This window comes from Bufo bufo, chromosome 1 (assembly GCF_905171765.1).
Source record: "Bufo bufo chromosome 1, aBufBuf1.1, whole genome shotgun sequence".
NCBI lineage: Eukaryota > Metazoa > Chordata > Amphibia > Anura > Bufonidae > Bufo > Bufo bufo.
Genome location: NC_053389.1, coordinates 138,720,128 through 138,738,059, shown reverse-complemented (window position 1 = coordinate 138,738,059; position 17,932 = coordinate 138,720,128). Strand labels below are relative to the sequence as shown.

At 49.0% G+C, this 17,932-nt stretch overlaps 1 protein-coding gene across 1 annotated transcript in view; it reads right to left on the bottom strand.

Annotated features, from left to right (window-relative positions):
- Window positions 1-17,932, bottom strand: part of WRAP73 (WD repeat containing, antisense to TP73) — a 77,247-nt gene that overhangs the window by 57,110 nt on the left and 2,205 nt on the right. The window lies entirely within an intron of this gene.

Below are 17,932 nucleotides of genomic sequence, written 5' to 3'. Positions count from 1 at the left end.
TATACGTTAATAAGGATACAGTGTTATGCAGAGGTGTACTTATAACAATTTTATAGACAAATGATACTATTTACAGTCGCGGGGGGGCGCGAAATGTTTTCTTCTTCCTAGGGGGGGGGGGGGCATGACAGAAAATAATTGAGAAGCACTGCTATAGGGTTAGAATAGGGTGTCATAAAAGATCCTGTATGTGTAATGTTTAAGTGCCCCAATACTTCTGTCCATATAGTATATATTGATGACCTATCCTGAAGACAGGTCGTCAATATTTAAATCCTGGTAAACCCCTTTAAGGAGCTTCTGAAGACTTCCCATAGACCACCCAACCAGACCAACAAGTTCTAGACTATTAAATCAATCCCTGTTAATCTGGTATGGGAGTATCTTTGTCATATGCCAGATTATCGGAATTTCCAAACCACACGCCTCTAGATTAGAGACATTTTACTGCACGCAGGCCGCTGGTGGAATTACAGTCTTCAGTTGTGTTTAGCCAGTGACATTTTCTAGATGTTAATAGTTAGCCTAGAATTAAAATTTTGATTGTACAGGCAAGTAAAATGATCCTCTCAAGTTTCATAATTAGTATAAATCCCGCTATACAAGTCGTGGCACAGCACAAGGGACATCTCTCATCGCTGCTTGGTGTAAAGCTCCCAAGATGCCACCAGAGATCCATCAAATTATGAGGAACAGATTTGCGCAAAACTAAAGCAGCGATGATGTGCAGGATCCCATAGAGCTACCGCAGTCTCTCACTCAATCTCAACGGGGGCTCATGTTTTCTGTATGATATGGAGACACGTGAAGGAACAATTTTACTGCCTGCTGTACTGACGCCAACTTCACCTTATGTGACCAGCAGGCTGCGTGTCAGCACCGGGCCCCGATACACCGTGCAAGAGTAACACATGCACCTAATTGATTCGTCTGAAATGTCCTCAACATGTCTTTCCCATCACTTTGGACAAGTGCAGAACTCATACGGTCGTGGATTTAGAGCAATTAATGGTTTTATGGGATGGAAAATTGCTCGGTGGAGCGGGGGCCGGCCAGTTGTTGATATATAAGACTTCTCAGACCCATCATAAAAAGACATAAACCAAGTGTAACGCTTAAGCTCTGACAGGTCCTGGATGAATGTCCTCGAGAAAGTGAGAACCATGATGTGCTGAGACAAACGGTACAATACAATGCAAAGAACATTTCCACTTAAAACTTAAAGGGCTCTCAAGGATTTGTTAAAATGTTGTAGGAAGCTTTGTAAAAGCATTAAAAACACGCTCACCTTTAAAATGTCCTGCTGGACCCACACCACTCCAATCCCTGCTGGTCCTGTAAAGAGAACGTCACGTTCATCGTTTTCCGTGACTGATGCAGCCAGTCCACTGACCCTCAGCGGTCATGGGTGCATAAAACGGCACATGTCTGCTGAGGTCACTGATTGGGTGCAGCAGTGACAGGAACAATGACCGGTACATGACCGCTGCAGAACCAGTGGAGATCAGGGCAGCAAGGACCGGAGCAAACATTTCAAAGGTCAGGGTTTAAATTTAAAGCTCCCTTAGCGGAAAATATTCTCAAGCAAAAAAAAAAAGAAGGATATAGAATATGGGAACAAAGAACACAGATTGTAGTAAAAGCACCTTTAAAGAGGTTCCCAAGAACTGTCTAAAGTATCACAAACTTTTTAAAAAACTTTTGAAATGTCATAGAGACACATTAAGGTGGGACCCCCACCGATTTCTAGAACGAGGAGAGAGAAGCTCTTCTTGTTGCAGTGGACGAGTTCTGTAGAAGTTTATAAACGTGCATCGATTCAGTCCACGGCAATGAGGATGGATATTGGGGTTCTGGTTAAAAGCATTACACAAATTGAGAAAAATCATGGCTTCTTTCTTCTAAAACAGGGCCACCCATGTCCACAGGTCGTGCCACACATCCCATGGACAGGCGTGGTGCTGTTTTTTTGGGGGGAAAAAGCAGCCATGTTTTTTAAAATCCTGACAACTCCTTTAATGCATGTAGCAGCATGTGAATGAGATCACATTATGATGTGTCAGGGTGTAACTGCTCCATTACAAAGTAGTTCCAAAATGTCAGTGTATGGACCAAACTGACATGGAGAAGGTCTTCTAAGTTATGAGGACCATAACCCTTCTACTTCAGTCCTGGACAATACCTACTAAAAAAAAACCACACACATGTTTTGATCGGTGGGGGCCTTGGTGGTGCACATCCCTCACCCATCAGGATGAAGGGGTATTAGGGTACTTTCTCACTAGCCTTTTTCTTTTCGGCATAGAGTTCCGTCACAGGGGCTGAATACCGGAAAAGAACTGATCAGGCATATCCCATGCATTCTGAATGGAGAGTAATCCATTCAGTTTGCATCAGTTTTGACTGATCAGGCAAAAGATAAACCGTAGCATGCTGCGGTTTTATCTCCGGCGAAAAAAACTGAAGACTTGCCTGAATGCCGGATCTGGCATTTTTCGCTATAGGAATGTATTAGTGGTAGATCCGGCATTCAAAATACCGGAATGCCGGATCCATCCTGCGCATGCGCAGACCGTTAAAAATGTGAAAAAAAAATAAATAAATACAAGACGGTCCGTTCTTGCAATGCATTTGTGAGACGGATCCGCATCCGGATCCGTCTCACAAATGCTTTCAGTCACATCAAAATCGGCGGATCCGGCGGGCAGTTCCGACGACGGAAACTTGCCCGCCGGATCACACTGCCACAAGTGTGAAAGTAGCCTTACTCAGCTTTTTTTTAGGCTCTTCTTGAAAAGGTTGTGCCTTGCATATAAAGGATAGGGGATAAGTGTTTGATCACTAGGGTCAACCGCTGTGACCCTCAGCGATCACAAGCAACAGGATCCTCATTGGCTGCAACTTGCCCCATCAGAATGGAGCGGTGGTGCGTCCTCCACTTCATTCACTTCTACCGCAGTCCCACAGAAATGAATGAAGCAGCAGAGGACGAAGATGTGCAGCACCACTTTATTCTCATGGGGCAGTTTGCCAGCACTTGCAGGCCCCCATTCTTGTGATAGCTGGGGGTCCCAGCAGTCAGACACCCCAGTAACCCAAACATTAACAGGGGTATCTCACCTTGGACATTGGTGTCATATTGTTAGGATATGCCCCCAATGTCTGATAGGTGCAGGTCCCACCTCTGTGACCCGCACCTATCCTTAGAGCGTATCCCACAAAGTGATGGAGGGCGCAGCACGCACTTGCAGCCGCCCTCCATTCATTTCTATAGGACTGAATAAAAAAAAAGAATAATAATAAAAAATAAAAACAGTAGATCAGATCCTAAGGGTCACAGAGCTTGGCTGAGTGGTCTGCATCTTCATTCCTGCGACTCATGGGAGTTACAACATGAGGACCCCCACTGATCAAAACGTCTGACAGGTCACCATGACAGTGGCCCACCATAAGCACAGATCATGCATTACTAACACACACTCGCTGCTGGATTGCCTACATGCCTGGGGCGCGGCAAAATCTCAAAACTGCAACTGTGCGACGTAGTTTCAGAAAATGGGGCCCATTCGCATTACTGAGCCGTCAGTGCCAATTGCGTGCCACACCGCTTTAATGCTACCCAGATGAAAACAGAATAACACAGCTCTCCTCCACGACTGGAGAGATACAAGTGTCCCTGAGTGACGTCAACAAGAAAGGCGATTAAATAAGGAATAGCATAGTACTGCCACTTCCGTCTCGGGAACATGATATCTTTGAGCCCACTGGGATTTATTTTCAGAACGGGGGTGAGAGAGGCAGACATCAACATTTGATACCAAGTGGAGGAGGCATCAGCCCACGCTTACATGAAACTCTGTTGTGTTGAGAATGTGACGGCCATCTGGACTCCAGCAGGACGACACCAGCCCTGCCGACCTTCGTCGATCTTGCGTGCCAGTCAGGCTGCTCCAGAGACCAGACCTGGGGGCGGAAAAAAAAAAGCGAAAAGGAGCTTAATAACGGTCCGGACTACGGGAAGTAGAATCTCGGAAGGTGAAGGACTGGCGCTGATCACCCTGCAGAAGTAAGTGCTATGATGGGTGTGATAAGCTACATTCCAAGCAATGGCAGCTGGAACATCCATTTATTCCGCATGGTTATTGTGCAGAATTCCAGTTCTAGTTGATGCTGATTGTTTTTAATGCTCCGCCACACAACTGTGTAGATGAGAAGTGATGCCGCATACACAGCGACACACGTTTCTAGCATCGATGGGTCAAAGACCAAGAATTCTGATGTTTTCCTACAAATGGTCAAGCTGATATCTTTTGTAAGTAATCGGAGGGGGTCAGAAAACTCCTAGGAGCAGGTTTACAATGAGCATGAAACTTGCTGACTTCAGCTGACTAGTCAGCCATGTCCAGGTGTAACACCGGTTAGACTTCCCATATGTAAAATGGTAATAACTGCCAATGAAAAAAAACAATAAGCTTACAAAAAAAATCATATATGTTAAGTAACTTATCTATAAAAATACATATCAGCACATGATGAAGTTAGAAATGGAAAATGACAGTGGGTAACCAGGGGTAAAAAAAAAAAAAAAGTCACTGCCAACTTCACCATCTTGTTATGTGACGTATTAATACATTTCTTAATTTCTGGCCTTTCGTCCTACTTTCAGACGCTGTAATTCCGTGGCAAAATCCAGCTGGAGATTTTGCGACGGATTGTGCTGGTCTGAAAATCTGCTGCATGCTCATATTTCGGTTTCCACCGCCTCATCCACATAGTAGTGCAAATTGCCGCAAAATCCACCACATCCGAGCATGGGCTTTAGTAGTTTTCTTGCAAATGTTGTTTATTTATAGTAATACATGCAAATAGAGACCCTCAAAATAAATCATGTCATAATAGAGTTAACTCACTCTAATTAAATGGAATATTAATATTTGTAGTTTCTATGGAAGTTCCTGTACAGGTCACTAAAACAAACATCTGCATTGGGCATAATTTCACATAAGCATGTTCCAGTCTGGAAAACACACTCGGTGTGACGGCTGTTTTTCCCGGACACTGCCTCTCTAACCTGAGCTCACAGCATCATAATGATTTTTTGATGCTGAACGTTCTTTCCCCGACCGTGGGTCTTAGTACTGTACAATGCCTACAGTAGACCTGCCAGCATACTGCAAGGTCAATTATGATGCTGCGAGGTCGGATCAGAGCAGTGTTCAGTCACATGGAGGGCGTTTCCCGGATTGAACACACTTGTGTGAACTTAGCCTTACAGTGATTTTCTCCAATAGCATTGATAGTATAGATTTGACGGGGTGTTCTTTTGCTGTTGGAACCCCTGTGGATGCCTAGTACAAAGGGGACATGGACTCGGTAAAGCTCAGGAGCCACTTTTAGCTTTTGCTTCACCCGTGACCAGGAGCGGTGTTGGGAATTGCAACACATACCCATTCAGGTAAGGGGATATCAGCAATGGTGCTGTTCTGGGAAAAAGCCGAACGTCCATTGGTGAGGTCTTAACGGTCAGACATTAATGACTGATTTATCTAATCTGTATAACCTTCAAGCCCTTTAAGGACCCTTGCCATACATGTACGTCACAGCTGGAAGTCACTTAAGGACCAGTGACGTACATGTACGGCAGGCTGATCGGGCGGGTGCAGGAGCTGCGCATACGCCGACATCGGTTGAAAACTCAAGCAGACAGTGGCATACAGAGGGTTTGCGGAGGGTAAGGGTGCCCTCCGCTTCCCCATCAGGTCCCCGCGCTGCAGTGGCGGGGACCCGATGGCAGAGAAGGCAAGCGCGATGCCTTCCATAGGCATCGGAGCTTGCCTTCTACAGAAGCCTGTGAGATCCAGCCCTTAGGCCTCATGCACACAAACACATTTTCTTTCCACTTCTGTTTGGTATTTTTTTTCTTAAGTTTCATCCGAAGTCGATTTGCTCATCCCTATTCAGAACCTATCCTATTGCTACAAGTATCTGTATCATACAGTGGCATCCAAACTTTGGGACCCCTGGTCAAAATTACTGTTACTGTGAACAGTTAGGCAAGTTGAAGATGAAATGATCTCCAAAAGGCATAAAGTTAGATCAACACATTCCCTTTGTATGTTAAGCAAAAACTATTCTTATTTTCATCTTTTACATTTTTTAAATAAAGAAAGAAAAGGGTCTAAAGGAAAACTTTGTGCACCCTGCATGGTAGCACCCCTATGGCAAGTATCACAGCTTGTAAATGCTTTTTGTAGAAAGAGTTTTTCAATTCTTGTTTGATGGATGCATCCATCTTGCATGCACTGCTCTTCTGAGCTCTACCTACAGATTTTCAATGATGTTCAATGATGGTGAGGGCCATAAAGAAAACCTTCAGCTTGCTCCTTTTGAGGTAGCCTATTGTGGATTTGAGGAGTGTTTACAATCATTATCCATTTGTAGAAAACTAGGGGTGCACCGAAATGAAAATTCTGGTCCGAAACCGAAAATTCAGGGATGCCCTTGACCGAAAACCGAAACCGCCTTTTTGCCCAAATACTTTTAAAATACTTTTTTTTTTTTATGATTTTATTAATAATTCTTTTTCATGAATGAAATTCATCTGTGGGTGGCGCTGTTATGGAGAGGGGGATCTGTGGGTGGCGCTGTTATGGAGAGGGGGATCTGTGGGTGGCTCTGTTATGGAGAGGGGGATCTGTGGGTGGCGCTGTTATGGAGAGGGGGATCTGTGGGTGGCGCTGTTATGGAGAGGGGGATCTGTGGGTGGGGCTGTTATGGAGAGGGGGATCTGTGACTGTTATGGGAAAGGGATCTGTGCACTGTTATGTGCACTGTTATGGGCATAACAGTGCACAGATCCCTTTCCCCATAACAGTGCACAGATCCCTTTCCCCATAACAGTGCACAGATCCCTTTCCCCATAACAGTGCACAGATCCCTTTCCCCATAACAGTGCACAGATCCCTTTCCCCATAACAGTGCACAGATCCCTTTCCCCATAACAGTGCACAGATCCCTTTCCCCATAACATTGCACAGATCCCCCCTCCCCATAGCAGTGCCATAGACCGATCCCCCTACCATAACAGCCCCAGCCCTGCTGCTCACAGCATCACTCACTGCATCTTTATTTTACTACAATAGTGACGCTCCAGTAACAACTCTGCAGGCAGAGCGGAGGGCGGCGTAACGTCACTTACTCACGTGACGCACCTGCTCCGCCCACTTTATGAATGAAGGAGACGGAGCAGGGCGCGTCACGTGAGTAAGTGACGTTACGCCGGCCTCCGCTCTGCCTGCAGAGTTGTTAGTTACTGGAGCCTCACGATTGTAAGGTAAAATAAAGATGCAGTGACAAAGTAAACCGCCCGCCCGGCGCCCGCCCCGCAGATGGTGGGTGACAAATCCCACACACCCATATTTTCGGGCCGATATGTAACAATATCGGCCGAAGTGGATTAGGGTGCATTTTCGGCCGATATTTTCGGCTGCCGGAATTTCGGTGCACCCCTAGTAGAAACCATCTTATTTTCAACTTTAGCTTTTTTACAGTTGGTGTTATGTTTGCTTCCAGATTTTTCTGGAATTTCATTGAATCCATTCTTCCTTCTACCCATGACATGTTCCTCATGCCATTGGCTGCAACACCCCCCCCCCCCCCCAAGCATGATTGATCCACCCCATGCTTAATGGTTGGAGAGGTATTCTTTTCTGTGCCTCTTTTTCTCCAAACATACCTGCTCATTGTGGCCAAAGTTCTATTTTAACCTCATTGGTCCACAGGACTTATTTCCAGAATGCATCAGGATTGTTTAGATGCTGAATTTTGCGGTGAGGAAACAGGAGGTCTTCTCATGACTCTTCCATGAAGTCCATATTTGTGCAGGTGTCGCTGAACAGTAGAAAAATGTACCACAACTCCAGAGTCTGCTAATTCTTCCTAAAGGGAAGCAGGGGTTCTGATTTGCCTTTCTAGCAATCCTACGAGCAGCTGTCTCCAACATTTTTCTTGGTCTTTCAGACCTTCTCTTGACCTCCACTATTCCTGTTAACTGCCAATTCTTAAAAGGCATCTGTCAGCATATTTGTACCTATGAAACTGGTTGACATGTTGCATATTGTTCATATGTGCCCGCATTGCTGAGAAAAATGAAGTTTTGATATATTCAAATGAGCCTCTAGGAGCAACGGGGGCGTTGCCATTACACCTAGACCAACTGCCATGATCACGCCTGGTCCTGACTTCTCCTAAAGTCAATCAAAGTGCAGAAAACGCAACAGCTGCAGAGAGAGCGGAGCCTCTAGGTGTAATGGCAACGCCCCCCAACTTAATTTTTCCTAGCAAATGTGGGCACATATGAACATGGGACCAACACAGATGCCTTCAACTGCCAAGCGCACATGTAAACAGGTCAGCCAGTTACACAGGGACTAATCTAACAGATGTCAATAAATTACATTCTGAACTGAGGAAATGGCAACCTGAAACCGCTCTGTTATCTTCTTACAGCCTTCTCCTGCTTTGTGGGCCTCAAACATTTAAATTTTCAGAGTGTTAGGCCTCATGCACACGGCCGTTGTTTGGGTCCGTGTCACGACTAGTATTAATGGCCTTGGCGGGGCTAAGCTCTGTTCACTTGAATGGAGCTTAGCCCCGCCCAGACCAGTGACACTAGTCAAGACGTCACTGGGCCAGCGGTAAACAGCGAGAAGGCCGCGGCACTACTGCCAGCGCCGCTGCCTTGTCAATCAGCTGATCGGCGGGGATCCCAGGTGTCGGACCCCTGCCGATCAGATGCGGATGATCTATCCAGAGGATAGATCATCAGTTAAAACTGTAGAACCCCTTTAAAGCAGACAAGCTTTGTGTTTGTCTTTGGGGGCTTGTATTTCGCAATGCAGTCATCAGCAGTCTTATGAGGCCGAGTTCACATTTCAGTTATTTCAATCAATTATTGTGAGTCGAAGCCATGTTCGGGTCAAAAACACAGAACAGGAGCAGATCTTTCCATTACACTTGATCTCTCTGAGTAGGATTCACTACTGGTTTTGGCTCACAATAACTGATGGAAATAACTGACCAAATGACTGAAGTGTGAACTCAGCCTAGGGGCTCATGTACACGACCGTATGTATTTTGCGGTCTGCAAAACACGGATCCGCAAAAAAATACGGATGTGGTCCGTGTGCATTTCGTTTTTGCAGTACGGAACAGCTGGCTCCTAATAGAACAGTCCCTATCCCTTGTCAGTAATGCGGACAATAATAGGACATGTTCTATTTTTTTCCGGAACATACAGAAACAATGCACACAGTAACTTCCGTTTTTTTTGTAGACCCTTTGAAATGAATGGTTTCGCATACAGTCCCGCAAAAAAAAAAAAAAAGTAACAGACACAGAAAAGAAAATACGTTTGTGTGCATGTGCCGTTAGAGAGAAGAAATAACGGTCTGGTGTAAGATGATAACGTCCTAACATAAGTCAGTCTTATCTAGCGTGGCCGGGTGAATTCTTATCCCCAGTCCCTTCATCTTCTAATGGGCCCTTACAGCATCCTTCAGAGCGCTGCTCCTCTCCTGCACACTGTGCCGTGCAGGAGGAGGAGCTTACCGGCGCACTTCCACCTGTCCCACAGCGCAGTGAGACAGGGCTTCCTCCACATGTAGCGCTCCTCCTCCTGCACACTCTGGCAGCTCTGCTCAATACAGCGGCGGGGCACAGGAGATGATGTTCTCAGCAGCGCAGGAGGAGTCTCTCCCTCCCCCCTGTGCTGCTGCTGCCCCCACCGCTGCCAATAAGAAGAGGGCAGGCGGAGGAGGGGAGGGGCTGTGGCCACTGCGCCACCAATGAAGAAAACTGACCTGTATTACAAATACAGGAGGCGGGTGCTGGAATCAAATAGCCGGCACCCCGACCTCTGTGACAGGGAGCTGCGATCAGCTGCAGTTGAGTTAACCCTTCAGGTGCGGTACCTGAGGGGTTAATTGTAGCTGATCGCAGCCCCCTGTCACAAAGGTCGGGGTGCCGGCTATTTGATTCCGGCACCCGCCTCCTGTATTTGTATAAGAAACGTTGGTGGCACAGTGCGCCCCCCCCCCCCTAGTATAAGAAACATTGGTGGCGCAGTGCGCCCCCCCCCCCCCCCTTCCCCATTATAATAAACATTGGTGGCTCAGTGGGAAGTGCCAATGAGGGTTAAAAATAATAAAAGAAAATTAACTCACCTCCTCCAGTTCACCGCGTAACTGCCGGTCTCCAGTTCTTACTTCTTTCTTCAGGACCTGTGGTGACGTCACTGAGCCCATCACATGGCCCATTACCATGGTGATGGATCATGTGATGAGCTCAGTGATGTCACCACAGGTCCTGAAGAAAGAAGTAAGAACTGGAGACCGGCAGTTACGCGATCAACTGGAGGAGGTGAGTAAATTATTTTTTAACCCTCATTGGCACTGCCCACTGCACCACCAATGTTTATTATATTGAGGGGCACACTGCGCCACCAATGTTTATTATATTAGGGGGCACACTGCGCCACCAATGTTTATTATATTGACGGGGGGCGCACTGCGCCACCAATGTTTATTATACTGGGGTGATGGGGGGGCACACTGCGCCACCAATGTTTATTATTTTGAGGGGGGGCGCACTGCGCCACCAATGTTTATTGTGATGGGGGGGCACACTGCGCCACCAATGTTTATTATTTTGAGGGGGGGCGCACTGCGCCACCAATGTTTATTGTGATGGGGGGGCACACTGCGCCACCAATGTTTATTATTTTGAGGGGGGGCGCACTGCGCCACCAATGTTTATTATATTGGGGGGCACACTGCGCCACCAATGTTTATTATACTGGGGTGATGGGGGGGCACACTGCGCCACCAATGTTTATTATTTTGAGGGGGGGCGCACTGCGCCACCAATGTTTATTATATTGGGGGGGCACACATGCGCCACCAATGTTTATTATACTGGGGTGATGGGGGTGCCACACTGCGCCACCAATGTTTATTATACTGGGGTGATGGGGGGGGCGCACTGCGCCACCAATGTTTATTGTGATGGGGGGGTGCAACTGCCGCCACCAATGTTTATTATTTTGAGGGGGGGGCGCACTGCGCCACCAATGTTTATTGTGATGGGGGGGCCACACTGCGCCCACCAATGTTTATTATACTGGGGTGATGGGGGGGGGCACACTGCGCACCAATGTTTTATTATACTGGGGTGATGGGGGGGCACACTGCGCCACCAATGTTTATTATACTGGGGTGATGGGGGGGGCACACTGCGCCACCAATGTTTTTATACTGGGGTGATGGGGGGGGCGCACTGCGCCACCAATGTTTTTTGTGATGGGGGTGAACTGCGCCACCAATGTTTATTATTTTGAGGGGGGGCGCACTGCGCCACCAATGTTTATTGTGATGGGGGGGCACACTGCGCCACCAATGTTTATTATTTTGAGGGGGGGGCGCACTGCGCCACCAATGTTTATTATATTGGGGGGCACACTGCGCCACCAATGTTTATTATACTGGGGTGATGGGGGGGCACACTGCGCCACCAATGTTTATTATACTGGGGTGATGGGGGGGCGCACTGCGCCACCAATGTTTATTGTGATGGGGGGGTGCACTGCGCCACCAATGTTTATTATTTTGAGGGGGGGGGGGGCGCACTGCGCCACCAATGTTTATTATATTGAGGGGAGCCGCCAGACGAAAAAGTCGGACATGTAGTACTTTTAGTCTGGCGGCCTCTCACCGTGCTGCGCCGTAACTCTGGCCCCCATCCCCATTATAGTCGATGGGCACAGAGCAGCGTCACGGCGAAGTAGTGGCAAGATGGATCTGACAGGGTGAGGCAGCCTGTCGGATCCATCCTGCTGCAAGTGTGAAAGTACCCTTACTAATGAGCGCTTCCATCATGGAACGCCCCATTAGTACAGCCTTTACCTCCACCGCTACTTGTGCTAGTAAAAAAAATATATATATTACGTAATTACGGTACCTCCACCTCCATTTGCTCACGCTGTGGAGAACACTCCCTGCTGACTAGAAGCTCAGGACAGGACCCTACCAAGACGTCATCACGGTAGAGCACCGGTCCTGAGCTGAAGTCAGCAGCGAATGTTCACCGCAGCCAAGGTGAATGCAAATTATTCTTAATTTTTTTTGCAAAAGCAGAGAAGGGGGGCAATACTCTTATGGGGGGCACTAATGGGGACATTATTCTTACTGGGGCACTAATGTGGCCATTACTAATTCTGGGGACTTACCCGGGGCGCTCCCACCTATAACGTCAGAGCGCCCCACGCGCATGTATCACATGATCGCATGGCATCTTTACTGTTGGCGTTCAGCTCGGACCTTCACCTGACTGCAGACCCTGGTATGTGGACCTTTAATAAAACTAGTTGAGTACCCCTGGCCTATGGCATCCACAGATACCCTCCCCGCCCAGCGCCCGCCATCCTATCTAAATTTATTCACTTCACTTGCCTCTAATCTCGCACAGGCGCACTGGCAGAGGCACAGTCTTCTAGCGCACCTCGGTTAGACGATGCCTCTAGCCAGTGCGCCTGTGTGCCGAGATTACAGAGGCAAGTGAAGTGAATAAATTACTTATGAGGGGGAGCTGGGCTGGAAGGGAATCTGTGGATGACACTTATGGGGGATCTGTGGATGACACTTATGGGGGATCTGTGGATGACACTTATGGGGGATCTGTGGATGACACTTATGGGGGATTTGTGGATGACACTTATGGGGGATCTGTGGATGACACTTATGGGGGATCTGTGGATGACACTTATGGGGGGATCTGTGGATGACACTTATGGGGGATCTGTGGGTCACTGTAGTTATTAACCCCATTTACTGAAGGGGGGACTGCTGAAAGGACTTAATAACTTCTGTTAAGGCCCCCCCCTCCCCAGTGTTGATGAGGGTATGGCTTCATGGGGTGGGGGCGTGGCTTCATGTGGGCTCGTGCCCCGGATCTCTTCAGACTCTAGCAACGCCCCTGCCTTACAGGTTTTCTGATCCCAAGAAGGGACTGTAAGAACCCAAGGAATCCATAAACTCAAAGAAAAGCCAAAACGGGGGAACACAGCGTGCCCAGAGCACCATATACCCCATCCCCCCATGTCCGAATTCAGCCAAGCCACAAGTACTGTTTCCGGGGGCAATCCCCTTATACATTACTGTGACAATTCCTGTAAGGAGCTTCCATAATAAAAACTGTGCAGTGCTGCCCCCACAGACAATTTTATGTTGAGACTTAAAGGGGTTACCCAATTTCTCAAAATTCCCCCACATGTGTCGGCCCCTCACCAGTAATATACTACCTCTACCCTGCTCCCCTTACCCACCGCTGCCTGCTTCTCCCTGCACACAGATGAAAACACCCCTGTGGCAGGCGGGGACGGGGATGAGCCTCCCTAGCGTCACCCGCAATCCTAAGGAGGCTCGCCCCCCCCCCCCCCCCGTGTGCAGAGAGAAGCAGCAGCGGCGGTGTGGGGGCCCAGGAGTGGCGCAGGGAGCGGGCTAAGGCTACTTTACACTAGTGTTTTAGTTTTCCCGGTAATGAGATCTGTCATAGGGTCTAAATACCGGGAAAAAAAAACGCTTCAATTTTGTCCCCATTCATTGTCAATGGGACAAACTAAACTGAACTGAAACAGAACGGAATGCCTCCAAAAATGCATTCCGTTCCCATACCGGAGAGCAAACAGCAACATGTTGTAGTTTGCTTTTCGTCATGGGATGTGGAGCAAGCCGGATCCAATACAAGTCAATAGGGACAGATCCGTTTAACTCTGACACAATAGAAAACGGATCCATCTCCCATTGACCTTTCAATGGAGTTCATGCGGATCCGTCTTGGCTATGTTATAGATAATACAAGAGGATCCGTTCATAGTGGATGCAGATAGTTGTATTATCAGTAACGGAAGCGTTTCTGCTGAACCCTACCAGATCCAGTAAAAACGCTAGTGTGAAAGTAGCCTAAGTATATTACCGGTGAGGGGCCCGACACATGTGGGGGGAGTTTTGAGAAATTGGATAACCCCTTTAAACCACCTGACTTGCTGAACTTTTTTCAGCTTTTTTAGTTGTTTTCGAGGGGTTTATGCCCAAAAAACAACACAAACTTAGGCTAGTGCTACACGGCAACGTGCCACGCAACTTCTTGTTGCAGAAAAGTTTCGCAAAATTTTGACGTGGTCGCAGCATGTCGCAGTGCGACACCTTTGACTATTACCAAAAATGCTGTGCGACACGTCACCGTGTTGCCCTAGCCCAGTGCTTCTCAATTATTTTCTGTCATGCCCCCCCCCCCTAGGAAGAAGAAAACATTTTGCGCGCGACTGTAAATAGTATCATTTGTCTATAAAATCGTTATAAGTACACCTCTGCATAACACTGTATCCTTATTAACGTATAAGAGAATAAAAAAAAAGAAATGTGGATCGGACACACACTTATGGGGGGGATCTGTGGATGACGGACACTTATGGGGGGATCTGTGGATGACGGACACTTATGGGGGGGGGATCTGTGGATGACGGACACTTATGGGGAGATCTGTGGATGACGGACACTTATGGGGAGATCTGTGGATGACGGACACTTATGTGGAGATCTGTGGATGACGGTACACTTATGGGAGATCTGTGGATGACGGACACTTATGGGGGGGGATCTGTGGATGACGGACACTTATGGGGGGGATCCTGTGGATGACGGACACTTATGGGGGGGGATCTGTGGATGACGGACACTTATGGGGGGGGATCTGTGGATGACGGACACTTATGGGGGGGGATCTGTGGATGACGGACACTTATGGGGGGGGGATCTGTGGATGACGGACACTTATGGGGGGGGAATCTGTGGATGACGGACACTTATGGGGGGGGATCTGTGGATGACCGGACACTTATGGGGGGGGGATCTGTGGATGACGGACACTTATGGGGGGGGAATCTGTGGATGACGGACACTTATGGGGGGGGATCTGTGGATGACGGAACACTTATGGGGGGGGATCTGTGGATGACGGGACACTTATGGGGGGGGATCTGTGGATGACGGAAATTTTGGGGGGGGATCTGTGGATGACGGACACTTATGGGGGATCTGTGGATGACGGACACTTATGGGGGGATCTGTGGATGACGGACACTTATGGGGGGGATTGTGGATGACGGACACTTATGGGGGGGGATCTGTGGATGACGGACACTTATGGGGGGGGATCTGTGGATGACGGGACACTTATGGGGGGATCTGTGGATGACGGACACTTATGGGGGGATTGTGGATGACGGACACTTATGGGGGGATCTGTGGATGACGGACACTTATGGGGGGATCTGTGGATGACGGACACTTATGGGGGGATCTGTGGATGACGGACACTTATGGGGGGATCTGTGGATGACGGACACTTATGGGGGGATCTGTGGATGACGGACACTTATGGGGGGATCTGTGGATGACGGACACTTATGGGGGGATCTGTGGATGACGGACACTTATGGGGGGGGGATCTGTGGATGACGGACACTTATGGGGGGATCTGTGGATGACGGACACTTATGGGGGGATCTGTGGATGCACGGACACTTATGGGGAGATCTGTGGATGACGGACACTTATGGGGAAGATCTGTGGATGACGGGACACTTATGGGGAGATCTGTGGATGACGGACACTTATGGGGGGGGATTCTGTGGATGACGGACACTTTATGGGGGGGATCTGTGGATGACGGGACACTTATGGGGGGGGATCTGTGGATGACGGACACTTATGGGGGGGGAATGCTGGATGACGGACACTTATGGGGGGGGATCTGTGGATGACGGGACACTTATGGGGGGGGATCTGTGGATGACGGACACTTATGGGGGGATCTGTGGATGACGGACACCCTTATGGGGGGGGATCTGTGGATGACGGGCAACTTATTGGGGGGGGATCTGTGGATGACGGACACTTATGGGGGGGGATCATGTGGATGACGGACACTTATGGGGGGGGGATCTGTGGATGACGGACACTTATGGGGGGGGATCTGTGGATGACGGACACTTATGGGGGGGGGGATCTGTGGATGACGGACACTTATGGGGGGGGATCTGTGGATGACCGGACACTTATGGGGGGATCTGTGGATGACGGACACTTATGGGGGGATCTGTGGATGACGGACACTTATGGGGGGATCTGTGGATGACGGACACTTATGGGGGGGATCTGTGGATGACGGACACTTATGGGGGGGGATCTGTGGATGACGGACACTTATGGGGGGGGATCTGGGGATGACGGACACTTATGGGGGGATCTGTGGATGACGGACACTATGGGGGGATCTGTGGATGACGGCCACTTATGGGGGGATCTGTGGATGACGGACACTCTATGGGGGATCTGTGGATGACAGGACACTTATGGGGGGATCTGTGGATGACGGACACTTATGGGGGGATCTGTGGATGACGGACACTTATGGGGGGATCTGTGGATGACGGACACTTATGGGGGGATCTGTGGATGACGGACACTTATGGGGTGGGATCTGTGGATGACGGGACACTTATGGGGGGGGATCTGTGGATGACGGACACTTATGGGGGGATCTGTGGATGACGGACACTTATGGGGGGATCTGTGGATGACGGACACTTATGGGGGGATCTGTGGATGACGGACACTTATGGGGGGGATCTGTGGATGACGGACACTTATGGGGGGATCTGTGGATGACGGACACTTATGGGGGGATCTGTGGATGACGGACACTTATGGGGGGATCTGTGGATGACGGACACTTATGGGGGGATCTGTGGATGACGGACCACTTATGGGGGGATCTGTGGATGACGGACACTTATGGGGGGATCTGTGGATGACGGACACTTATGGGGGGATCTGTGGATGACGGACACTTATGGGGGGGATCTGTGGATGACGGGACACTTATGGGGGGATCTGTGGATGACGGATACTTATGGGGGGATCTGTGGATGACGGACACTTATGGGGGGGATCTGTGGATGACGGACACTTATGGGGGGGATCTGTGGATGACGGACACTTATGGGGGGGGGGAATCTGTGGCTGGCACTGTTATATATTGTGCCATCCACAGACCCCCCACCCCATAACAGTGCCAATCCACAGTGCCCCCCCCCCCGGCCCATGACAGTGCCATCCACAGACCCCCCCACCCCCTTAACTGTGCCATCCACAGATTCTGTGTGCCCGCCGCCGCGTTTAAAGTTATTTAAACATGCCCCCCTCACTCCTAATAGTACCGTATATCCGAATTTCTTCTGTATAATGCCGGCAGGCGGGCCGGGCGGCCGGCGCGTTCCTCAGTGACGTCACTTGTCTGCGCCGCTGCTTCATTCATAAAGCAGGCGGCGCAGGCACGTGACATCGCTGAGGGACGCGCGGACCGCCGGCCTGCCTGCCGGCATTATACAGAAGAAATTCGCACACCCCAAGGCGGCCCTGAACGAGCCCCCCTTTACGGAGCCTGGCACCCCCCCTGGGGGGCGCGCCCCAATATTTGAGAAGCACTGCCCTATCCCTTACACAGGAATTATTTTAAAATTAAAAAAAATATATTATTATAATAATAATAATAATAATAATAATAAATGTCTAAGGGACAAAAATGTAAGTCAAACATCGAAAACACCCGATCCAGAGCATGCTGCAAAAAAATATATATATATATATAATATGCTAATGAGCCTCTAGGTGCTAGTGGGGTGTTGCTGCAGCACCTAGAGGCTCCGTCTTCTCACCCTTTGGCACGCTCATGTTCAGTTGATTGACGTCCTAGTTCTCCTCTGTGCCCCGTAATATCCCGCGCCTGCACCGTCCCGTTTAGTATTCGGTGCAGG